The sequence below is a fragment of the Anabrus simplex genome, chromosome 6 (genome assembly GCF_040414725.1).
Source record: "Anabrus simplex isolate iqAnaSimp1 chromosome 6, ASM4041472v1, whole genome shotgun sequence".
NCBI lineage: Eukaryota > Metazoa > Arthropoda > Insecta > Orthoptera > Tettigoniidae > Anabrus > Anabrus simplex.
The window spans coordinates 258,689,363-258,717,000 of NC_090270.1; the positions used below are offsets into that span (position 1 = coordinate 258,689,363).

The window sequence follows — 27,638 nt, forward strand, 5'->3', positions numbered from 1 at the left end:
CCTTAGGCAAAACTAAGGATTCCCTGAATTATTGCATTGATGAAGGCATGTTAAGGTCATGAGGTGACTGACAGGTCCAAGTACATAAGAAACAACTACTGCGAGCGGTAACCCTGAAAGTTGTCAGAAAGTGCAATCCTGGGGGGGGTGTACATTACACATTCATAATTACAGTACTCCATACAATAGATATTCATATAAGGATACACATAATTACATGCGTTCAACATGGCATTTGCATAAAATGCACGGAACAATACGCTTTGCAATCACCATGTACTACGAAAATAATTACTTTAAAGGTTGCAATAAGCAGTAAGTACAACATAAAAGGCACTTTTTTTCTTCCTTTAGGGGGTTAACATCCTGAACTCTCGTATGAACAATTATGAAGCACAATAATGCACAATACTAAGCTGCTAATATACTATTTCTGTAGCTAAACATCATGTTTCTATAAACTTAAATTTTTTTTTTTTCTTTTTTGCTGGTGGTTTAACGTTGTACATTGAAGGTTTTTAGTGACGATGGGATAGGAAAGGAGACAGGAGTGGAAAGGAAACAGCTGTGAGCATAATTAAGGTACAGCCCCAGCATTTTCTTGGTGTGATAATGGGAAACAACGGAAAAACATCTTCAGGGCTGCTGACAGTAAGATTCGAACCCACTACCTTCTGAATGCAAGCTCACAGCTCCACGCCCTGAAGTGCATGGCCAACTCGCTCAGTAAATGAAAGAAAAAAACCTACAATTAAAGTAGCACCTCTTCAAGAAACTGTGTTGATACAAAAGTACACAAATACAAACGCATAATAACGAATCCTTATGCCACAGTTTATGCAGCTCTATGTTTCAAACATTACTTGTAGACAGAAACAGATAACTGGAGCCTGTCCTCAGCAGGTATGCATAGCCCTGATCAGCAACATAGAGAAGTACAAGCCGAATGAGGGGAAGAGACTTGGGCCCATAGGCACAGGTATTTATTTTATTGCTATATGCTTTACGTCGCACCGACAAAGATAGGTCTTATGGCGATGATGGGATAGGAAAGGCCTAGGAATTGGAAGGAAGCGGCCGTGGCCTTAATTAAGGTACAGCCCCGGCATTTGCCTGGTGTGAAAATGGGCACTAAGCTTAAGACAGGCAAGGTTTGACACTCATGCATTTATATGAACATAATGTATAACACAATGTACAATGTATGTTGTTTGAGACATCAGTCCACCGACTGTTTTGATGCAACTATCAATAACACCCTATCCTGTGCTAGACTTTTCATCTCTGCATAACTACTACATCCTACATCTGCTCTAATCTGCTTGTCATATCTGTACCTTGGTGTGCCCCTATCGTTTGTACCATGTACACTTTCATAAATATAAAAAAATACTGTACAAGTCCAGGGTGTCTTAAGATGTGTCCTATCGTTCTATCTCTTCTTCTCGTCAAATTAAGCCAAATCAACCTTGTCTCAACAATTCGATACAGTATCTCTTATTAGTTAAAATGTTGAGGTAATGGAATATCAAATTCAATTCCATATATGTTTTAAGCGCAGTGAAGAACGTGCATACCTGCCAACTTTCCAAATTACTTATCAGTAAAATCCCCGTATGTCAAAACAGGCGGTAATCTATGCACCAAACGGCGATAAAACACGACAAAATTGATGTATTTACTTCATTTCAGATAATTATGAGTTCAACAGCATTAATATAAAACACTACATGCAACCGATGACATAAAAGGGACCAAAATATTTCACCTCAGTTAAACTAACACAAGTATCTTTGAAATGCATCAATGAAATCTACTTACACAATATAATTTGCTTACGTATACATCATTATTATAGACCGTTAAGCCTTTCAGAGTTCAGTCTGCAAGCCTCTGTGAATTTACTAAATGTCACTACAATCCTATATGTGCATCTAGTGATGTGGCCTCATTTAGTTTATCTTTAAATTGTTACAAACTGAGTCTAACCATCGTCATCTCTGTTTCCCCTCTACTTCTCTTGCCCTCCATAACAGTTCATTATTCGCCTAGGTAACCTATTCTCCTCCATTCGCCTCACAGACCCCACCACCAAAGCCGGTTTATGCGTACAGCTTCATCCATCGAGTTCATTCCTAACTTAGCCTTTATCTCCTCATTCCTAGTACCTTCCTGTGATTGTTCCCACCTGTTTGTAATAGCAAGCATTCTTTCTACTTTCATGTCTGGTACCTAAGCTATGAATAAGATATCCTGAGTCCACCCAGCTTTTACTCCCGAAAAGCAAATTTGGTCTGAAAACAGATCGCTGTAAAGATAGTTTTGTCTGGAAGCTTCCTTCTTATAGAACACTGTTAATCACAACTGCGAGCTCACTGCATTGGCTTTACTGCACTTTCATTCAATCTCGCTTACTATATTACCATCCTGGGAGAACACATATCCTAAATACTTGAAATTATCTACCTGTTCCAGTTCTGAATCACCAATATGACATTCAATTCTGTTGAATTTCTTACCTACTGAATTCAATCTAGTCTTCAAAAGCCTAATTTTCATACCATACTCATTGCACCTATTTTCATGATCCAAGATATTAGACTGCAGGCATTCCGCACAATCGGCCATTAAGACCAAGTCATCAGCATAGGCCAAACTGCTTACTACATTTCCATCCAACTGAATCCCTCCCTGCCACTTTACTCCTTTTAGCAGATGATCCATGTAAACTATGAATAACAAAGGTGAAAGATCACAGCCTTGTCTGACCCCTGTAAGTACCCTGAACCAAGAACTCATTCCACCATCAATTCTCACTGCAGCCCAATTGTCAAATTACATGCCTTTGATTGATTTTAATAATCTACCCTTAATACCCATAGTCCCCCAATATGGTGAACATCTTTTCCCTCGGTACCCTGTCATATGCTTTCACTAATCTACGAAACATAAACAGAACTGTCTATTCCTCTCGTCGTATTTTCCAATTACCTGGCGCATACTGAAAATCTGATCTGGACAGCCCCTCTGTGGTCTCAAACCACACTGGTTTTCATCCAACTTCCTCTCAACCACTGAACACCCTCCCTTCCAAGATGCCAGTGAATACTTTGCCTGGTATACTAATCAATAAGATACCTCGATAGTTGTTGTAATCCTTCCTGTTCCCTTGCTTATGATGATGATGTCATACGTTCAGTCGAATCCGACCATCGGTGATTCTATGAATTAGCGCTCTCCAAGTTGTCCTGTTTCACACTGCCTCTTTTAGTTGTTCCAGGGTGAAGGTTGTGTCTGTTTTAATGGTGTCTAACCAACGAGTCCTCTGGTGACCTGGTCTTCTTGTACTGCTGATCATTCCTAGCATGATTGCATTTTCCAGTGCATCTGATAGCATACCGTGGCCAAAGTAAGCTAGTCACAGCTTCATAATCTTACCAACCAATGACATACGGGGCTTGATGCGCTCTAAAACTGCCTTATTGGTGTTTTTTTCAGGCCATGGTATTCGTAAGATTCTTCGCCAACACCACAGCTCAAAAGCATCAATCTTCCTTTTGTCTGCCTGTTTCAGCATCCAGCTCTCACATCCACACATGAACAGTGGGAATATAATCGCATTGACTAATCTGCACTTGTAAGCCAAACTGATATCTCTGCTCTTCCAAATCAGAGACATAGTCACCATAGCAATATATTCGAGCAAAATCCGTCTTTTGATATCAGGACCGCAATCTCCACTTTGACTGATTTTGGCTCATAAGATGATGAAATCCCGCACACTCTCTATCTCTTCCCCATTTATCTTTACACAAACTGTACCACTCATCCATAGTCATAACTTTGGTCGTTTTAATATTGAGATAGATGCCCATTTTTTCACTTTCATCATTGAGGCGAGAAATTAAAAGCTTTAGATCATCTTCTGTTTCTGCCAGCAAGGTTGTATCATCAGCATATCTCAAATTATTTATAGTTCTTCCTCTAATCTTCACACAAATATATAGTTCCTCTAAATTTCACTTCCGCATAATTATTTCTGCATACAGATTGAAAAGGAATGGTGAAAGAATGCAGCCTTGACACACACTCTTTTCAATCTTAAACCATTCAGTATCGCCATAAGGTGTGCGAACTGCTGCCTCTTGTTCTGTATAAAGCGAATGTATAAAACAAGTCAGATGTAAGGGTACCTCCAATTCCAGCATGGCTTCCCCTAGTCTATCATGCTCGACAGAGTCAAAGGCTTTTCTGTAGACAATAAAACAAATGTAGATTGTTTTTTGGTATTCACGAGCTTTCTTCATGATTCACTGCAGATTAGCAATATGATCGCGGGTGCCAGAACCTTGATTGAAATAATAATTAATTTATTAATTTGTCCACCTAATCAATACAATAAAGTGTGTCTTTGTTGAATTACATTGATATGTTAATTAAAAATGGAACATGTTTCGCCTTACATATAGACATCAGCCATGGGTTTAACCTTGAAATAAAATCAGGCACCTGATTTACATATAAATAAGATAAAACTAATTTATAGAAAGCCTTGAAGAGACGTGAAAGAAAGTTGACACATGGTAAAAGACAAGTACAATGTTGGTTTTACAGACAAAGCTATGAGTGAGAAGTTTATAATTGGGGAAAGTATTTACAGTAGTAACATTAATAGACTATTGATATGAGTAAAATGAATACACAAACTAGATAATAATGATGCGCGTAGAGGCGCGCAGCTGTGAGCTTGCATCCGGGAGATAGTAGGTTCGAATCCCACTATCGGCAGCCCTGAAGATGGTTTTCCGTGGTTTCCCATTTTCACACCAGGCAAATGCTGGGGCTGTACCTTAATTAAGGCCACGGCCGCTTCCTTCCAACTCCTAGGCCTTTCCTATCCCATCGTCGCCATAAGACCTATCTGTGTCGGTGCGACGTAAAGCCCCTAGCAATAAAAGATAATAATGAAAATGACAATCGGAATCGTATTTTTAAAACATAATGTTGAATAAAATAAAGTTGAGTGATGGTCAAGTGACCTGTGATAATTTGTTTACGGAAGTTAAAAGTTAAAAGTCAATAGCATATGGTGATGTAGTTCACTTTGATGAATTTCGAGGTTATCGTTGAAGGTTAATATACAATGTTTATATTGGACCTCTATGGACCATCTCATTTGATATGATGTTATAACGTTGTTGAGAATATGGGTTTGTTGACAAGCTGGTCAAAAAGGCAATGTGACAGTGGAATGTAGCTAACGTGTTAAATGTTGGATCAGAAGTAAAATCTGTAAAAAGGAATCAAAAGCGTGGTGTTAATTGTATGAAAAAATCGTAATAAACTTTTGGGTGAAAATCGTGTGCACTTACCATTTGACGATGGTAAGGATAACTTGTTATGTTATGAGCTAAAAGTTATTGACGACTGTCGAGCTCTTACTGTGTGTGTTATAGCTGTAGGTTTGAATTGGAGGGGAATTTGTTTGTGAAGGCGTGGCTATGGGCTTGTTTGTAGTACTTGGAGGGGAGCTACTTCAGTGGGGGGAAGAAGAAAGTGTACTGATGCGCATATTGTAGCGGTGGGATACCGTTGGAGGGAGCGGTATTAGAGTGGGTGTAGCCATAGGTCTATTGGTTGTATTTGAATGGGAGGCACTAGCGGTGGGGGTAAGGGAGGGGAGCGTATTAGTTATAGAAGAGGTGGGAGTGCTTATTAATTTAAGGTTGAAAATTTTTAAGAATATGTTGGTGAGGGGAATTGATTCTTGTAATAATAAAATCTGTTCATACAAGGGGCATTTTTTATCAATGACATCGTTTAAATCCTTATCTTTGTTAAATTGCTGGTTGCGGAATGTGAATAAATTTTCGTATTCTGTCATGAGTTTACTTCCTTCGATTCTTTTGAGGATATGAAGGCCCTGTTCTATTATAGTGAATTCATACCCTGTGTCCCTCATGTGGTTGGCCATTGCAGAGAATTTGTGTCTTGTTAGTGCACTGTAATGTTCGGCGTATCTGGTTAAGAAGCTGCGGCCAGTTTGGCCAACACAAGAAAAATTACCTGTAGAATATTTTAATCTGTATATGCCGGACGCAGAGTAACGATTATCTGACGTTAACACATGGGTGATGGGCCCCGAGAAATCTCGTAGTATGCTCGCCAGCGGTAGGTGACGGACTCCGGGAAATCTTGGTTTTCATTTACGACATTGTTTTCGGTCTTCCTGTGACATCTCTTGACTATATATTGAACTATTTCGGACTTGCACATTGAGTAGAATAAATCGCAGATGCATATCTGCCACTTTTCTTTTATTCACAGCCTCTTTTATTCTTTGATTTAGTTTCGAAACGTCAACTTTCTTTCTGCAGGTTCAGTCGATGACATATGCCCGCGGAATATGGTGTTAGCTGACAACGATATTTTAGAAGAATTATATGCCAATGATCGTTCAAATGGATATAGTGATAATGAATTAGTGGAAACTGAATGTGAGAATGATAGTGGAAGTGATATTCAAGCCTTTACACACCTTAATTTACCCAGTGGGCTTATTTATTCAAGTAACTCTGACGACGACAATGTAAACATTTTATTATTTATAAATTTCATTTTCCGTATTGACAGACTCAAAGTATGGATAAGAAATGTGTTTTTCCACCATTCAATACACAATTTATTTTAATAGATTAAGCTAGTACCGGTTTCGGCTCTTTAACGGCCATCATCAGCTAGTACATGTTTTGTTTTAGCCATTAGACAATACACAAGTTGTTATTGTATTAGGCATCCGGATGTCTAATGGGGGATGGAATAATAGCATATAATTAAAATATCAGTGGTCAGGTTAAAAAGTTATAAATAGAGCATGAGTATGTAAAACATATTAAAAACACACAGGTCACATTCTGCCCTCTGCTCTTTTGTGATTAGGCCAATTATGTTTAATGTCCTTATCTAATAGATATATCTCCTGATTAGAGAAGGTTGTGTTAGATAGGTTAATTGTAGTGGAAATGTTTGTCAAATGGGAACTGGACACTTAATTGGTTATATTTCGGTCAGATGTTTTGAGTTTGTTTTCTTGTAAACAAATTACTTTATGGTTTAGGGTTTTCTGTTTCCTATCTAATATGTATGATAGTTTAAGGTCAGTGTACCTTAAAAATGAACTCCATTCAAGTGGAGATAATTTTTGAGAGATGGTCAAATGTGTCCTATATAATTGTAAGTTTAGTAGAGATTTCTTCTTGTATAACAGCTTGATTTCATTTTTTAACCATATGCTGTTTACTTTCATTTGAGTCACATTAGATTTTGAATGGAGAAGACCTTTTCTTTGCAAAGATTTGAGAAACTTAGGTACCAACTCTAATTTCAAGCAATCTTAATATCTCTAGAAATCTTGCCTATTTTAATTCTCAGGTTCAAATACTTGCTAGGTTTTATCATTGCCTGGTTGGCATTGATATTACAGCTTGTCAACAAACCCATATTCTGAACAACGTTATAACATCATATCAAATGAGATGGTCCATAGAGGTCCAATATAAACATTCAACAACAACCTCGAAATTCATCAAAGTGAACTACATCACCGTATGCTATTGACTTTTGACTTTTAACTTACGTAAACAAATTATCACAGGTCACTTGACCATCTCTCAACTTTATTTTATTCAACATTATGTTTTAAAAATATGATTCCGACTGTCATCTTCATTATTATCTAGTTTGTTTATTCATTTTACTCATATCAATAGTCTGTTAATGTTACTACTGTAAATACTTTCCCCAATTATAAACTTCTCACTCATAGCTTTGTCTGTAAAACCAACATTGTACTAGTCTTTCACCATGTGTCAATTTTCTTTCAAGTCTCTTCAAGGCTTTTTATAAATTAGTTTTATCTTATTTATATGTAAATCAGGTGACTGATTTTATTTCAAGGTTAAACCCATGGCTGATGATGCCTAATATGTAAGGCAAAACATGTACCATTTTTAATTAACATATCAATGTAATTCAGTAAAGACAAGATTCATTGTATTGATTAGGTGGACAAATTAATAAATTAACTTATTGTTATTATTTCAATCAATTATCATCAATATGGATCAAAAATTATATTTATCACTTGTAATGCCACAACCTTGACGGAAACCAGCTTGAACATCAGGTAACTGAGCTTCAAGGATGGGTGCAAGATGTTTCTGTATGATTTTAAGAAGAACTTTGCTAGCATGTTTAGCAGTTCGGCTGGGATACAATCGAAACCAGAAGCTTTATTATCTGGTAACTGTTTCAATGCCCATTCCACTTCTTCTGATTCTAATTCATATGGTTCAACGCTACATGGTGTAAGAGCTTTACCATTGTGGGAATATAGCTGGTCAGTATACTCACGCAATCTGTTCTTAATATTTTGTTGTGCAATCAATCTTCCCATCCTTGCATCTTATTGTTCCTTTACAAGCACTAAAAGGAGTACATAAAATCAGCTTCATGGTCTGTATCGCACTTACACAGATTCACAACTAAGTATTTTTCACTTTCCACCTTGTCGATACACTAAATTGCTTAAGGCAACTTATTGGTTAAAAGTGGTACGTGTTTCGTATACAGACATGCCAACTTTCAAAAGTGAAAAATCAGGACAAATTTTGCAGCGAATCGCGACGTATTAGGACACATCACCGATGGGAGAACATGTACAAATTCCTTATAATTCATTAACAATTCTATTTGGCAGAACATTGCTCAAGACCGTCCCAGATGGAGAGACCTCATGAAAACCTACCATGCTTCGGACTTAAAGTGGCCACATCGTAAAAACGATTGAATATGGCTGATAGTGATAGTGACTAAATACTGGACATACCTCAACTGTAGGAACATGTTACTTCTCATCCTTCAACATGGAGATTACATTACGACTAATTGTTGTTCAACACACCAGTAGCTGACTTAGCCCTCTTCAGAAACTCAGAACTAAATTTTTGCTCAAAGCACTTGCCTTGCTGAACTGATTTCAAAGTTTAAAAAGTTTCTCCAAAGTTTGTTCAGACAGCAAGGATCTGAACTGTGTTTTTGTCTTTGTGATTCTGCTAAAAATCCTTTCACATTCTGCATTGCTATGTGGAATTGATAAAATAGCAAGCATCACCTTAGAAAGTCTGTCATATTTAAGTACACCATCAGCTGATTTCATCTGACCTACCAATGCCCATTGAACATCACTTCTTCCTTTTGCCAGGTCTGTTTCATTGAGCTGAAAGTTACAGAACTGGGAGTGCAGAATTTCAGTTTCTTTATCCAAATGTTCCGTTTCACTAGTCAAAATGTTCGGACACTTGTTAATGAAAAATCTATGGCTAGAAAATGATGCCTTACATATTGCAGAAATATTTGCAACTTTTGCATTAATTAAAACTTCATCTTTGAAAGGAAATTAGTGTACCATGTAGTCACACGATGAAGAGAAACACTTTCTAACAGACTTAAAGAACATGCATTTTTCCTCAGAGTTCAAGGTGTTCACTAAAACAAACCCAGAATTCCCTATCATCAGATCGCAATCATCCTTTTAATTTGCTGGAGTATGATAATCTACATCAAGGAGAGAGGAGGATCTTTTAATAACGCCTGGTTTCACAAAACTTGCCATCACATTCTTCAATAGTTCCTCCAAAACTGACCCAATAAGTGGATGTGCGGCATACTTGACTGAAAAGCTACGTTTGGATTCTCAAAGATATCCATAAAACTTGAGAGAATAAGGCAAAAAGATTTATGTAAATTTGATGAAAGGAACATGAAAAGTCGTTCTTCACGTGACAATGCATGGCTCTTAGTGTCGTAAGTAATTTCATTTTAGTGAAACTGATGACTGTCTTTTCCTTTTAACTGAGGAGTGAGGTGAAATGTTATGACAATCCTTAATGTTTTCAGATAAACAAGACACATCTGCACTTAAACTGTTGTTAGGAATTTTGTAAGTCTTCAAAGTTCCGATCTGAGAATCCTTACTCACAATTTCGCTCCTGAATAATGTTGCCAAAGGGTCCCAATGAAGCAAAATCCTATCTAAACACCTTCTTAGTGATAACCATCGAGTAGGCAAATACTTCAGAATTTTCCTGATCTCTGTGTTGTGTAAAGTCTGAAATTCTCTGAACTTTTCTTTCCTCTTTGCACACCTTTCCAGATAATAAAATATATCAATTATACTTTCATCTACATTTACGGGCAAGCATGCCGCACCCTTCTCGGCAGCAAGATTAATTAGGTGAAAAGAGCAACCTACGAGATTGTTACTATTTTCCCGCTTCAAACATCCTGCCACACCATTCTTTAATCCTACCATTACTGGAGCATTATCAGCACCAAGAGCTAGGCAGTTTTTTAATAGAATGCAGAATTCCCGAAAAAGTTGAGAGCAAAAGATTGGCAATGTTAGCTCCAGTAGCATCCCCTTCTAAATTAGGCACAGAGAGTAGACAACTCTGAATTTCATGGAGTTCAGGCCTAAAAAATGTTACAACAATCGGATATATCTTCAAGTCACTTTTATTGCTACTATCAGTAGCAACAGAAAATGCATTCACCTGCAAATGTGATACAATTTTCGCCCTTTCTTCCATGCACATTTCTGTAATGATAGCCACTGTTTTCGTTCTAGCACACCCATATAGTTTAGCGATTTCCGAATCAGGAAACATTTTGCGAAACAAAGGTCCTACGTGATCAGCACAACTTACAGGCAGGTTATGTTCTACTATAAATGACGTAAATAACGCCTCGGCATTCGTCACAGGATTTACATCTTGGTTTTTACATGAAAAGTTCAGTTTCTGGTTTCTTTCTACACACTGGACACTCTCCTTATGTTTTTTCGTTTGCATATGCTTGAGTATATCGCATTTCCTGCCATGTGCAACTGAAAAATCACACCTACATATAGTACAGAATGTGAAGGTTGGTCCCTTTCTGGATTCACTCAAACATGGAAACTCTTCCCTATAAGAACTTTTAAACACTGCATCATATATCTTTTTTTTTTTGACATTTTGGCCAAAACAAATATTAAGGCACAACACGAGCACTTCTGCAATTCTTGCCCCAGGTAGAACGAATATGGTGTGCTACTTCTGAGGTTAGGTTACTTCAAAGAGAATGTTACTCAGTTGACTCGCTTGCAAAGAGAATTACTGTATTAGAGATCAAAGAGCAGCACATGACTGGCCACCGTGCCCCGTACTGCCATCTGGTATCATTATTAGAACGACTATCGACCAGCCACACTCAGCCATATATCGATAGTACGAGGAAATCCGCGGGAGTTTAAAATAATACGAAAATTACGGATATTGCTCTGAAAAGCGGGAGATCGGACCCAGCGATCGGGAGGAACGATGAAAAATCGGGAGTCTCCCGCTCAAATCGGGAGACTTGGCACGTCTGCGTATACTATAAACATCTTCAGCCACATAACACCCATTATATGAAAAAATTCTGATATATTTGAAAATGTTACTGTATAGGCTTTTGGGCTTATGCCGTGTCACGAAGACAAGCCTGGATTGAAATGTCTATGCCATACACATGCCAATGTTATGTGTTATGCAAACACGTTATGTGAACCGCTTAGACTGATTGTGATGGTTCGGTCAGCTTCCGCTTCGAACGCTAGCGTTGCCACGTCCTGGGAGCCATCTGGTGGCGAATGAACATACCATTTTTACACTTCTATTATAATGTACAAATTTAAAGTGCCATTGTTCAAGAAGCCTTTCTCTAGGACAGTCAAGATTTCTTCTGAGGACGTAGAGCACAGTTCCGTGCGAAATATTAAGAATTTCACCTTATTTTTTTGACACGGCGTAAGCTCAAAAGCCTATACAGTATCATGTCTTTAAGTACGGGCCGTGAAAGCATTAATGACAACATATTTGAAAATGCTTGAAATAGATCACAAGAAAAGAAAAGAAAAGAAGAGTCTTTCCACCTCCAGATAGCCCTACGATGTATTCCTCCTCCTTTCAAGCTGAAGATAACAAGGAAGTTCATGACACACCAATATCCCCACCTCCTCAAATACGTGAACAAGAGAGAACACATCATCACTAGTACACCAGACACAAGACCGTAAAAAAATGACAGGAGATACTGTTCCAGAGGAAAGCCGGTTTAAAAATAATTGACAACTAGGAATTAGTAACATTTCATCTGCAATAGTAATAGGAGCCACATTATGAAATCTGGATTTCTTCATTTCAACAATTACTTATAAATGTATAATTTTTAATTTATAAATAGCCCTTTTTTTTCATGAATTTTTTTTCTTTTGCTATGGGCTTTACGTCGCACCGACACACATAGGTCTTACGGCGACGATGGGATAGGAAAGGCCTAGGAGTTGGAAGGAAGCGGCCGTGGCCTTAATTAAGGTACAGCCCCAGCATTCGCCTGGTGTGAAAATGGGAAACCACGGAAAACCATCTTCAGGGCTGCCGATAGTGGGATTCGAACCTACTATGTCCCGGATGCAAGCTCACAGCCGCGCGCCTCTACGCGCACGGCCAACTCGCCCGGTTATGAACTTTTTAAGAAAAGAATAATCAGTAGAACATATTCTCTATGGATTATTATACAAGTGCTTCCTTGACAACTGCTTTCAATTGTAGAAAGAATTTATATAATTTCTCTTAAGTAATTTGTTTTTTAATATTGTGCCATTTCACTGTTATGTAAAGTTCCGTCCGTAACAAGACCAAAGATGGAGTCCAAAACTCCGAGAACAATGAATATTAAAACGTCTGGCGATACCACGAGCTATGATGACAGTATTTTCATCAGGCGCTTGTAAAAGGACTAAGGTATAGAAGGCAGTGAAAAGGAACGAAGTGTGAAGATTGTTACGAACAATGACTGGGAAAAAAAAAAACAAGTTGGAAGATAACTACTTTTCATCTTAATTACACACGAAAAGTGACATCGTCTACTACGTAAAAGAAGGTATCGACATTAGATTCATCCAGCGGAAACAAGAAGAGGACTTTATTGACAACTACACTGTAGATCATTAGCAGAAGATTTTTATTTCGCTCCGCGAAATTTAAATACGCTAAAACCCAAGTACAAAGACTACAACAGGCACACGTCACGACAGTCTCTGCTGACATATTATCTGATACCAACAAACTTAAAGAATCAAAGGAGTGGAATTCCAACAGTAATCTTTAGAAAGAATATATAAACAAAATCTATTCATTTCGAACGTTATAATCAATTATGTTATCCCAGGTTACAAGTTGTTGATAACATCAACTCTTCCAGGAAGAACAACCATTCGCTATAAGCAGATAGTAACTCAACCTTTTCCGAAGATGACGATCCTAATTAAAACTGCATGTTATTCTGTTCCAACTAGTCAAGATATGTACGAGATGTTCTAAGAAGATGGAAGGCGAGACTGCCCAAATGAGCGCTGTAGGATGACATTGCCAGCCGTAAGATGACCGAGCCCAGAGGAGACGTACTCGAGCCTTCCCAAAATACATAGGGAAATGAGAGGAGGCATATCCATATGTCATGTCACCCGGACATAAACCAACTACAGGAGTTGCGGAATGAGATAAGTCTATTTTTAAAGTAATGTTTAGATGAATAATATTTATTTCTTTGCTTATTAGAAATGTACTGAGTTGTTCTGTGCGAAAATAATGAAACGATGCAAATAGTGGATTATGAATTAGGTTAAAGGTGGTCAGGTAATCTTCACATCCTAAATGTCAGATCCATATGTAGGTAGTCAGTCAGTGATTAAAGCCTACGCTCGAAATATTGTCAATGTAATGTGAGAAAAGTTGTTTTCTCTAAGGTGTTGGTATATGGTATACGATGTCAAAGGTGAACTCAAGTATGTGTGTATGATGGTTGTGATCAAAAATGGTAAATTAGAGACCATCTGTAGGAAGTGCTTGCCAGATGAATACATGTGTTTATATTAATTTAAGGTTATGACAGAACCGAAGCTATAATGCAGTGAATAAGTCCACAAGCCATGGTAGAAGTGATAGATACTCTATGTGAGAGGAGAATGAAATACGTAAGGTAAATGCAATGTGTGATATGTTTAATGTGTGAAATAATGGCTGTTTAAAGAATTGATGATATGAGGTTGGTGGATAGGAATAATAGTAATTATCGTTTCTTCGTGAATACGATCATGGTTATGTAGTGGTGAACATAATTGTTTCCAAGTTGAGCTTTGCGGAATGTTAGTGAGTTCATTGTGTCTCTTTTAATTATTCACTTGCGAGCAAGCATAGATAGGTGGGTATATGATTGGAATGACACCTGTTGGTTGACAAGTATACCCGAAAGTACCAATGATTTCCCGACTAGGAGGGTAAATTCGAGTTTGTTCATACCTTCACAGATATTTTCCGATTCTGAAATTATTCTCAAGTGGAAGGAACGGTAGAGTTACTTCTTAGGCTATATCCAATATCACTGATGGCTGACTGTAGTTATATGAGTTATGACCCTACAATAGGATCTTCACAGAGTAGACCACACAAGCCAATATGTTTTATATGGAATTAGGATAGTATCCACTCGGAAACATAATGTAATCGCACGAGTACTCACTTAGAGTAATAAATATGCTCAAGTTAAGAGTAGTGTACTTAAGATTACAGATACAATGTTGAATCATTTATTGCAAGTATACATTAATTTAATAAGGGACTTATCAGTATTCACGCAGTGAAACAAAGAAGCATAAACATTCGCGCCACATAATGTCGACTACTTGTTATAATACCATGAAAATATTCTCCCAGGTTAATCTGATTGTGTATCCCTAACACTGTGAACTAGAAGGAAAGAGAATTATCATATTGCAGTAGGTCAACATAAGCTTGAACTGAAAGAGAACAATTAAGTCGAAGGTTTCACAATGTAAAGTAGGAAGATTTTGATTCCAGTTCATAAGATTTGATTCCAGACATAGAAATTGTGTCCTGCATATTTGAAACCACCCTCAATCTACAACTTTGTGTATAGTGTATTATACTGTAAATATTGTTTTCTTGTTAGATGCATCTAATATTTTTAATCTAATATTTTTAATTTAATATCTGTAATCTAATATTTTTAATTTAATATTTTTGATCTAATATTTCTAATAACGCTAATCTAACGATGATAATCATGTATTTCTGATTTAAGAATCCTAACTTAGTAATATCCGATTTGACGATTTATCTTACCTTAATGTTCTTTTGTTTAATTTAATTCTTTATCCAATCAATTTTTCGACCAAGACTTAATCATTGATGTATTACAGATTCAATATTCTTATTGAGGAATATTTTAATGTGAATGGCAACTTTTTCAGTAGGCACTATTAAGGTCGGACATATTAATCACTTAAGCATTTGTGGTGAACTTCACCCAACATTTTTGTCCGATACTGACATTTCTTAAATTCCTTTCATACCAGAAGTAAAGGTGTTCTAGGCCAATTACTTGTAATAGAGGAGATTAAATGGATATTTAGGCATTTCATCAGATATTCTGACAGGTGATGTGAAATATTTTTAAGAATTTAAAACTAATCCCGTCGAGAATGAGTAAAATACCTAGATGAAGCCTACAAATTTTTCAATTATAATTCAAGGGAGAATGATATAATGTCCAATTCATGGAATGAGATGAATGTATAATAAATGTGGTAAGTGAAAGTATAAATTCTTCTTTTCATGTGTATTTTAGAATAGCGACCTAGATTTAAGTATTTATGTCATAACAACTTAATTGTAAGGAATTCTAGTCAGTATAGTGAGGGAGACGACTCGACACGGTTTAGAGGTTCCTTAGATATAATTTGACATACCCTTCTGATCATTCGGAACTCATAGCCCATATAAATGTATATGATAGCCATTATAATTGCGAATTAAGCTAGCCTGGATCTTTATGCGTCCTTACCTTGGACGTGGGACGGCGCAATATTGTCAACCTTCTTATGTTAATTTTAAGGACACTTCCTCTAAAGCATTGATACTTTGTCATTGTATGAATTTTTCATCTAAACAGTGCTATGTGGCTGAAGATGTTTATAATATACGAAACATGCACCACTTTTAACCAATAAGTTGCCTTAAGCAATTTAGTGTATCGATAAGGTGGAAAATAAAAAATACTTGGTTGTGAATCACTAAAAGGAGTTTGAACTTTCTTTACCTGCATGAAAAGGTTCGAGGTGTGACCCTTCCAGCAAACTTTCTTTACCTGGATGAAAAGGTTCCGGGTGTGACCCTTCTAGGAGTCCTCTTCTAATTGGTGGCACTGCTGACTCCAGTGTATTTCCTTGCAGCTCGTTGAAAATCCGCATTCAGCTGTCTAACGAGAACTCTATTACCATTAGCCTTGGCTGATCTCCTTTGATCTGCGCTCTGTATGGTATGTGCAGAGAGCCATTTGTGACGCTTCTCTGGTTTCTTGTACGGTACGTGTTCTTGTGCTGTAATGATGGACTATTTCTTGCCATAGCTCATCAGGATGCTTTTCATCTGTCTCAAGCAATTCAAATCTGTTCTTAAGCTCAATGGAGTATGAAGTATGGACCTTAGAGACATCATACCTTTTTGGAGGAGCATTCTTAATTTTGAAAAATTTAATTCTAAATTTTGCTGCAAATAGTTGATTATCTGGGCCACAGTCTGCACCAGGAACGGTTTTCGCAGAATGGATGGAGCTACTCCAGTGTTGGCTACATAAAATGTAATCAATCTGGTTGTGATATACACCATCAGGGGACGTCCAGGTATACAGCCGACGTTTAGGTTGTTTGAACCAGGTGTTCATGATTCTAAACTGATTTTCCATGCAGAACTGGAACAGTCAGTCACCAGCATCATTACGCTCCCCCAGACCAAAACCACCAGTGATGCTGAGGTCTTTTTGTGCCCCTATTTTCTCACTGAAGTCACCCATGATATAAATTATATCCTTTTTAGGCACCTGATGTAGATTTTCTCCTCATATAGAATAAAAGGATTAAATTTCATCCTCTGATGCCATTGACGCTGGAGCATAGACTTGTAAAATAATCATACTGATTGGTTTCCCTCGTTAACGGATGGCTAAAATACGGTCACTAAGTACTGTGTAACTTTCCACAGTTGCTGCAATTTTCTTGTTCACAATGAAAGCTACACCATTCTGCTTTCTGTTATCATTTCCACAGTAATAAATTGTAAAGTCATCTGACTTGAAGAAGCCGTTTCCTGTCCAATGCAACTAGCTAATACCAAACAGGTCTACGTTTAAGGGACAATGTCAAGTTGCAATATGATGGGTTGTCACACAGCGCAGATCCTTCCTTTCATCAGAGACAACACGGCAAGTGGGCCTCAAGATGGATTTTTACCCCATTCACGTCATTCAAAACGAGATTACTTGTAAGAAACTGTTGCTCTTCCCCAGTAGCATATTCGGTACTTAATGGCGTTGGGGTCCTACCAAACATGAAACAACTGAGAGGCTTTCCATAGGATTTTCTTGGTAATATTACAGGAGTGGTTTACCATGGCCGTCTCCTGCGCAGCCATAATGTCCTCGTCGTTGAGACCTACGTATTCATCCGCCATAGACATTCGCCTAAACTGCTGCTACCCAGCAATAGGAGGCAGCCGCTCCTAAAATGGAGAACAGATGCTGCTTTATGGGTTCAGGCGGCATTTCCTCCACCCTGGGGACCATCACCCCACCTGAAGGGACTCATCCACCGGAAGCCGTTGGTCCCCTTAGGGAGTTGAGTTATTTACTGCCGCTCAACACTCAGCATTGAGTCACAGGCTGTTCAGTCTACTTCATTACTGTAGCAGGATGTCCTGGCCAGACAGCTCCCTTGCTTATAAATAGGTGCAATTACTGCTTTAGTCCAATCTGAAGGTACCTTACCAACACTCCATGCTAATCTTACTGCGCTATGAAGCCATTTCATCTCTGCCTTCCCACCATACCTCACCATTTCAGGTCTAATTTCATCTATCCCCGCTGCTTTATGACAGTGGAGTTTATTTACCATCCTTTCCATTTCCTCAAGCGTAATTTCACCAACATCATTTTCCTCCTCCCCATGAGCTCGGATGTTCACGACACCACTACTACCACCTTCTACACTGAGATTTTCAAAATATTCCATCCAGCTGTCCAGTGCTTCCCTGGGATCTATGAGTTTATCTGAATTACCCAAAACACTGTTCATTTCCTTTCTCCCTCCCTTCTTAAGATTGATTATTACTGTCCAGAAAGGTTTTCCTGCTGCTTGACCTAGCCTTTCCAGGTTATTACCAAAATCTTCCCAAGACTTCTTTTTGTATTCAACAACTATTTGTTTCGCTCTGTTTCTTTCAACTACGTACAATTTCCTGTCTGCATCAGACCTTGTTTGGGGCCATTTCTGATAAGCCTTCTTTTTACGTTTACAAGCTGCTCTCACTTCAACATTCCAACAAGATGTTCATTTTTTCCTATCTTTACACACAGTTGTCCCTAGGCAATCCCTCGCAGTTTCCGCTACAACATTCCTGTATGCCACCCAATCTCATTCTATATCCTGAACCTGCTTACTGTCCACTGTTTAGAACTTAATCATATCCATGTACTTCTGTCTAATTTCCTCATCCCGGAGATTTTCTACCCTTATTCGTTTGCAGACAGTTTTCACCTTCTCTACCCTAGGCCTAGAGATACTTAGTTCACTACAGATCAGATAGTTGTCTGTATCGTCGAAAAATACCTGGAAAACCCGTACATTCCTGACAGATTTCCTGAATTCGAAGTCAGTTAAGTTATAGTCTATTATGGATCTGGTACCCATACCCTCCCATGTGTAGCGGTGAATAGCCTTATGCTTGAAGAATGTATTCGCAACTGCTAAGCCCATACTAGCACAGAAATCCAGCACAGGCTTCCCATTCCTATTAGCTTCCATATCTTCCCAAAATTCATCGATCACCCTTTTGTATCCTTCAGTTCTATTTCCAACTCTCGCATTGAAATCGCCCATTAGCACTATCCTATCCTTGCTACTGACCCTGACCACGATGTCAATCAATGCTTCATAAAACTTGTCAACTTCATCCTCATCTGCACCCACACATGGTGAAGACACTGAGACAATTCCCGTCCTAATTCCTCCAACTGCCAAATCTACCCACATCATTCTCTCATTTACTGTACATGCGAGCAATACTATTCCTGATGAACAGCCCTACCCCATACTTTGCCCTTCCCTTTTTAACACCAGTCAAGTACACTTTATAATCTATCTCCTCCTCGTTATCTCCCCTTACCCGAATATCACTTACTCCTAGCACATCCATATGCATCCTCTTGTTTATGGACACAACTAATTAAAAAATTTAAGTAAAGAGTATGTTGCTGCACATAGTTATATGTACACAAATTATTTACATTATTTACACCATCACGCACATCTTTATTCTGATTTAACAGCTAAAGTTGCGGCTTGCTTTGCTTTCTTTAGAAAGTCAATAGAATGTGTGTTTGCATAACATACTTCAGAACTTATGGTCTTCAAAATAGAAACAGCTTCCAGAGTTCCATTAGACATCAATGACCTGAACTGTGTCCCGTTCTTCTTAATCGGGCTAAAAATGTGTTCACAATGCATTACTGTGTGATATGGTAAGAACAGACAGCATGAATCTAGAGATCCTGTCATATTTATAATGTCCATCAGCTCCATGGATATTCTACAACTGTGTTTGATTATAACACGACATCGCAGAAGCACAGCCCAATCTCCCTCCTCCCTCACATGTTATTTTAGATGACGATAAAACTCTACTTCCCTTCTCTCCAGAGCTTTCCATGAACTGTCAAACTGTATCACATCGTTACTTCACCAGGTCGCGCTCAAAGACAGACCCTCTAGACAGCGCAGAATAAACATCTTTTCCAAACAAGAACGACAGGCAAGATGACCTATTCTGATGACCTCCATTTTTATCAAAGGAGTCTCCAAAGAACTTTTATTTGTGCTTATTGTCAATGTTTTTCTTTTTTCTTTATTTATACAGCTGAAGAGGACCACTAAGTGGTCGAAACATGTCAGTTTTAATTTTATTCAATTTTGCCTGAGGTATTAATAAAGTATCGATTAGGTGGTTATTTATACTTACTTCTACAATAAGGTAAGTCAAGAGCATAAATCGTGTACAGGCGGGGCCCTAACACTCTGCTCTGAATTACTCCAGAAGTAATTGTGATTAGTTCTGATTTGGCTACTCCGCACATAACACATTGCGTTCAACCCACCAAAAATGACCTCAGCCAAACCAGCAATTTACCCTGAATGCCATAGTTGTTAAGTTTTAACAGACATCATTGATGTGACACCTGGTCAAAAGCTTTGCTCCAGTCCAGAGTCACACAGTCTATTTGTGAGACATCAGTCTCCTCCAAAGAGAATTGCTAGTCATCAATGACTTTTGTCAAAAGTGTTGTGCAGGATTTTCCCAGAATGAAGCTGTGCTGGTTTGAGTTCAACAGGTCTCTCTCCTTGAGAAAATCCAACATAGAAGGGATCAAATATAAACGGAATTTTATTTTTTATTTAAATTAATTTATTGAAAAAAGCAAGGCAATTACAATTCATTTTTCCACATAGTTTCCTGCTTTGGAAATGCATTTGTCCCAGCAGATGGGTAGCTTTTTGATGCCCTCATCGTAAAAAGAACAACATGTCACCAGCCAGTTGCGCACAAAGTCTTTCACACTCTCGTCATCTTCAAATTGTTCTCCTCCTAGAGCTTTTTTAAGCAATCTGAACAAATGGAAATCGCAGGGCGATAAGTCCGGGCTTTAAGGAGGATGATCAAGTGTAGTCCAGTGCATTTCCTGTAGCTTGGAGACAGAGATGCAGTATGGGGCTGCGCATTGTCGAATCGGTTGGTCTCGTCTTTGGCAGCGATATGCAACCCTTGCCTTGTTCAATAGCTCGCAGTAGTAAGCAACACTGATTGTGCGTCGCTCATGCAAAAAAATCAATCAGCAAAATATATTGCCGATCAAAAAAAAAAACGGTTGCAAGAATCTTGCCAGTTGACAGTCGAGTCTTGGGTTTCACTGATGCTGCCTCCCCTTTCCTCTGCCACTCCTTACACACACGCGTCCTTGACAATATTCGATCACCGAACTGAGCAGTCAATCTCTGGCAAATTTCTGCCACTGTAACTCCTGCACGAGCAAGAAATTTCATAAATATGTGTTGTGCAGTGGAGGAGTGCACCTGTTGCACCGACGTGAGCGTTACTGACGAAACGGCAGGAAATATCTAGCAGGACGCTCTCCCCACTCCTAACGGTCCTGACTAAGCATAGCAGAAGCGAGGGGCCAGTCTTAACAACTGTTGATGTTCAGGAACAAAAAACCTGTTTTTATTTGATCGTCCTTCTTACATTTAACAACTAGACGTTCCATACATTTACAGACCCCTGATGTTATCAAAACGGGGAGGTAACCATCTGAGTTTTCCTTATCTCCATCTTTGAAAACTGGGACTACGTTGGCTTCTTTCCACTCCACAGGCACGGACACGGTATTCATGGAATATTTAAAGAGAGCGCAAAGAGAGGGTGCCGAGGCAGCTGCACAATTCTTGAGAATTCTTGGTGGCACTCGGTCCGGCACAGTCGCGGCATGTGGTCTTGTTTTCAGAAGGCTCTCCTTGACTTCATTTGTTGAGAAATACAGGTTAGTTAGAGGGAAGAGAGGGGTAGATGTTGTCCTTGAATAGAGCATGTTCTCTTCCTCAGTAGAGGCAGAGAAGTTATTTTTAAATTTCCTGTTGAAGGTGTCTGCAATTTCTTGTGGCGTGGAGACTGCCGTACTGTTATGTTTAAATACAGGTAGAGCTCTGTTGCAACCTTTACTTCTGAGAAAAGCCCACAGTTCCTTGGAGTTGAGACCGTGAATATTAGAATCGCAGGAATCTCTGATAGATTGTTTAGCCTTGTTCCCAGCCAGTCTGTATTTCTCCCACTCACAATCGGTTGGGTTTCTTTTCTACTTCTGGTACAGGCAGCCCCTTCTTCGAATCTCTCATATACTTATCTCCTTGGTAATCCATGGGGATTTCCGTCTGCTGGTTATATTTACTATTGGTGTGGTTTCTTATATGCTTTGGAAGAAAATTTTCTTCCAGTCTTGCCATATCTTGTTTATGTCTGTATTGCAGGCGAAATCTGAGGTGAGAACAGGGAGGAGATTTGAGAGTAAAGTGGATAGATCGTTCCAGTTTGTTCTGGAAAAATAAGCTGTTCTGGTATGGAGTTCGGGGGATGGTTTTATATGGGTCAGTGGTGCAAGAATTGCCTGATGGTCACAGAATACAGGAATAATATTAAGGGATTGGACGGATTGTGGTATGTTACTTAGGAAAAGATCAAAGGTTGAGTGTGTTGTTTGCATAATACGCGTGGCTTCAAATATTAATTGATGAATAAATAAATCATAGAAAGTGTAAAGGAATCTATTGGCGAGGGGGTTATTTGAAACAGGTGCAGCATTTCTGTACCACGTAATTTCTAGGTTGAAATCACCGACAATATAAATGGCTACCAAAGGTTGTTGGTGCCCGTACCAAGCGCATATAATTTACAAGGAACATAGAGACATTCACTTCAAACCAAATTGAACAATAGATCAATAGACTAAAAGGAATATCTATTCAAGTTATGAATGTTCCCCTTCAACAAACCATACAAAACATACTTTATAAACCAAGTGGCTCATCTATGCAGATGAAGCAGGTTTTTTTTTAAAGTGTCATTTGCTTTCAATTTAGAATGTGGTGTTCGAACTTCAGCAATGTTTTAAAATTTGGATTGTAAACTGAGACATACCAGACAGTTTAAGTTATTAAGTTACTTAATTATAATATTAATTATTAATATTAATTATTCGATCTAACGTAAGAAAAATATTAGCAAAAGTTTTTTTGAATTTCAAGAGACAGCTGAATACTCTAGCATATAATAGCGGCAACTGTTTACACGAGAATGTACGAGTTGCTAGTCTTGAGCAAGGATTTCGTAGGCTGGAGTGCTGTGCGCAGGTTATTCACACGCAACATCACTACAAGCCTCCTGATGCCAACACTTCTCTTCTTCCCACTAACTGGCCCCTAGAAGTATTCTTATTTACAAGAATTAAAACGGAAGCACTGTAAAACTAAAATTTGCCACCGTATTCTGTGTTGCTATTGGCTGGCTAGGGCTGTCAGCTTTGTTGAAAATAAGAAAATTGCGCGGTTTAAAATCGTCACGGTGTGCGCCGGGTACTTTTTAATTAGTCACAGGGTTATTAATCGCGTCGTATCTTGTGATGTATGTGAGATGCTAGAGGCCTGTTGACCATTTTGTTGCCCCCTGCCCAGTTGTCTTGTTACAAGCTGGTCCAATAATTTTTCACTAACCTGATCTTGAAACTAATTCCTAAGTTGGCAGCACCGGTTAGCCTGCTGTAACATCGCCCCGAGACGTGCCATGTAGAATTTCTAACCTAGGAGAATATTGGATTCTGTTATATAGGGTAAAAGAAGTAGAGGGGGACCAAGACAATGATGGTTAGACTCGGTTTCTAACGATTTACAGATAAGAGGTATAGAACTAAATGAGGCCACATCACTAGTTGCAAATGGAGGATTGTAGCGACGTTTAGTAAATTCACAGAGGCTTGCAGACTGAACGCTGAAAGGCTTAACGGTCTAGAATGATAATGAATGAATGTATGTATGTATGTATGTATAGAAGAAAGAATTCTTTCTGAGACATGATTAGTAAAGATTGGAATTAAAAGGTCAAATAAACTGTTTGATTTCTCCGAAATTTCATATAGATTGAAGTTAGGGTTGAAAAACTGTTCCAGATGAATAAAACAATTTTCCATAATATTCAGCAGGGTCCTTTTTCTACAACTTCGAGAATTTTCATGTCTTGGTCAATATTAGTGAACTGATGGTTAATATCACCCATGTGATGTCCCATGGCCGAGAATCTGTTATATTTTAGGGCGTTAAAATTCTCTAAGTATCTTGTATGGAAGCACCTATCTGTTTGACCGACAAAGGTGCGTCACAATTATTGCAATTGAGTCTGTAGACACCTGACTTGGTGAAGTTGTTGCTATGATTAATAGAATTGGTATTATGTAAAATATCTTTGTTTCTGTTATAAGTTTTGAAGGCTATTTTAACATCAAGCTTTTTGAATTTAAATACGTTAATGATTTGGTAGATTTGTTTATTACTAAACGTGAAAGTAGATTAAAAACTGTGGTGAGTTTTTTCTTTCGTAAAGGTGGTTGAAGGTTGATGTTCATGTTTATTAATGATTTTCTCTATAAAGGAGCTGTTGTAGCCATTAAATTTAGCTATACTGCGAATGGCGTTTAATTCGTTTATCAGTTCTTCTGTAGATAGCGGGATGCTAAAAGAACTGTGCACCATAATATGGTATGCTGCACATTTATGGGCATGTGGGTGTATGGAATCTTGATGGATTGTGTCAGCAGTTTGCGTAGGTTTTCTAAAAATCTTGTAGCTCAAAGAACCAAGTTGGCTGATCATTAGATCTAAATAATTGAGTTTATCATTCTCTGATTCTAGTGTAAACTTGATATGTGGGTCAATGCGATTAAGATTAGATAGAGTGGTGAAGTTATCAGTTTCACTTTCGTTCATGATCACAAAAGTGTAATCCACGTATACTGCCCAAAAAATAATATGATTAAAGATGTTATTAATTTTGGTGTGTTCTAAATGATCCAGATCGATTAATGCTAGGATGCTTGATTACAATTAAAGAAAATCATTTTTTCCGTATTGAAAGAATCTTAATTTATAATAATATAAGAAATTTATTTTAACTCAACCTATTCAATACAGTACAAGATATTAAAAATCGTTGAGACATGTTTCGCCCCTTCTGTGGGGCATCATCAGTCGTATCAAGTACCTCAAAATTCTACCAGACGTCGGGTTGGAAATTATAAAAATATGTTACCTGAGTGAATACATTAGAAAAACATTTACAAGATTTTATCATTAACAAAATATCAAAATTAATTAAAAAATGTTACACTAGTGAACACGTTGGTGAATTTTCACTCAAAACAAGGCCGTTCTATGCACAGTATTGACAATAATGGTAGTTAAAGTCTTATTTGATGCTAAGTTCGAAGACAGTTTAAAATTTATGTACAAATGTCGAGAATGAATGCAGAATACATATAATTGCAATTTACTGTACGTGTATTTTACATTGTAAAATAATGTGGAAAAAACATTCCAAATTTGTATTAGTTTTCATGGGGAAAAATTTTTTTTTACTCCGGACCTCAATATTACGGTCCTGGTGCAGTCTAATCAGAAATGGCTTCAAGATGTGAAATTTTGTATGTGATTTATGATCAGCTCATGTTAAAATGTTGCATTACGTCATAATTCAACTTGGATGTTTATGTTGACTAATTATATTTTAGACTCAAACAAAATAGTTCGTCGAAGTATCCATGGGCTAATCACCTCCGTTGGACACTCTCTATGAAGACGGAGTGCCTAGTGCATGTAAACAACAGTTGATATTTGATTCAAAATGAACCATGTTGAAAACAGGAAAAATAATGGCTTGAATGAGGGTGGTTGAAGAACTAAATCATTTTACTATTCTCTCCATTCCTTCGATATTGTTAACATGTACCCAAGCATCCCAATTTCAAAAATTTGTCCCATAATTCACAACACTAAATGAACACAGTGGCCTGAGCCCACTAGATATTCAACATTTCATCTCTATTCTAAAAATGGTTTTGTATAACAATTATTTCACATTTGACAATACCATTCATCAGCAAGAGGGGTTAGCTATGAGATCGTCGGCATCAGGCATCCTAGCGGTAATCGATGTACATCATTTCGAATACATCAAAATTAATAACAACATATTATACTATTTTTTTGGACAATATATGTAGATTACACTTTTGAGATCATAAACGAAAGTGAAACTGACACCATCACCACTCTATCCAATCTTAATCGCATTGACCCACATTTCAAGTTTACACAAAAATTAGAGAACAATAAAAAAATCAATGATTTAGATCTGACTATTAGACAACCTAGTTCATTGATCTACAAGATTTTTAGAAAACCAACGCAAATCACAAACACAATCCATTAAGATTCCATACACCCACATGCCCATAAATGTGCAGAATACCACAGTACGGTACACCGTGCTTTTAGCATCCCGCTGTCGACAGAAGTCTTAAAAACGAATTAAACACCATTCGCAGTATAGCTAAATTTAATGGCTACAACAGCTCCTTTATAGAGAAAATCATTAAGAAACATGAACATCAACCTTCAACCACCTTTACAAAAGAAAAAACAATTTTTAATCTACTTTCACATTTAGTAATAAAAAAGTCTACCAAATTACAAACATATTTAAATTTTTAAAAATGATGTCAGAACAGCCTTCAAAACTTATAACAGAAACACAGATATTTTACATAATACCATTTCAGTTAATCATAGCAACAAGTTCACCAAGTCAGGTGTCTACAGACTCAATTGCAATAATTGTGACGCACCTTTGTCGGTCAAACAGATAGGTGCTTCCATACAAGATACTTAGAGCATTTTAACGCCCTAAAATATAACAGATTCACGGCCATGGGACATCACATGGGTCATACTAACCATCAGTTCACTAATATCGACCAAGACATGAAAATTCTTGAAGTTGTAGAAAAAAACCCTCTGCTCAATATTATGAAAAACTGTTTTATTCATCTGGAACAATTTTTCAACCCCAACTTCAATCTATCTAAAATTTCAGAGAAATCAAACATTTTATTTGATCTTTTAATTCCTGTCTTTAGTAATCATGTCTCAGGTAGTCCAGCTCCAGGGCTAAATGGTTAGCATCCTGACCTTTGGTCACAGGAGTCCCAGGTTCGATTCCCGGCAGGGTCGAGAATTTTAACCATCATTGGTTAATTTCGCTGGCAAGGGGGCTGGGTGTGTTGTCTTCATCATCATATTGTCCTCACCATGATGCGCAGGTCGCCCACGGGAGTCAAATCAAAAGACCTGCACCTGGCAAGCCGAGTAAGTCCCCGGACAATATCGCTACTAAGAGCCATACGCCATTTCATGTCTCGAATAAAAAGATTTCTTTCTTCTATAATCTCTTTAAATTCCCCTCTAAGCAGCAGTCTTTCTCTCTGCATCCTTCAGCCCCACCTTAGACATCCCTTCTCTCCTTCTTCCCTACTTTACCCCACCTTCCGTCCTCCCCCTATCTACTCCCTTGTTTTCCATTGCCTGCTTCCTACAGCATGTCAGTGCATGTTTTGTTCCCTATTCACTCTTTTGTTTCCATGGCCTGCCTGCTTCCTCTAGCATGTCGGTGTTTTGTTTAACATCAGGCATTACATGCACTGTGTATTTCACTCTAGAGGTCAGTCACATAAATAATTTTTCTTCGTGTTAATTTCCTTTCTGTTTGTTTATTCCT

At 38.0% G+C, this 27,638-nt stretch overlaps 1 protein-coding gene across 1 annotated transcript in view; it reads right to left on the reverse strand.

Annotated features, from left to right (window-relative positions):
- LOC136875964 (uncharacterized) overlaps nt 1-27,638 on the reverse strand; it is a 672,636-nt gene that overhangs the window by 613,455 nt on the left and 31,543 nt on the right. The window lies entirely within an intron of this gene.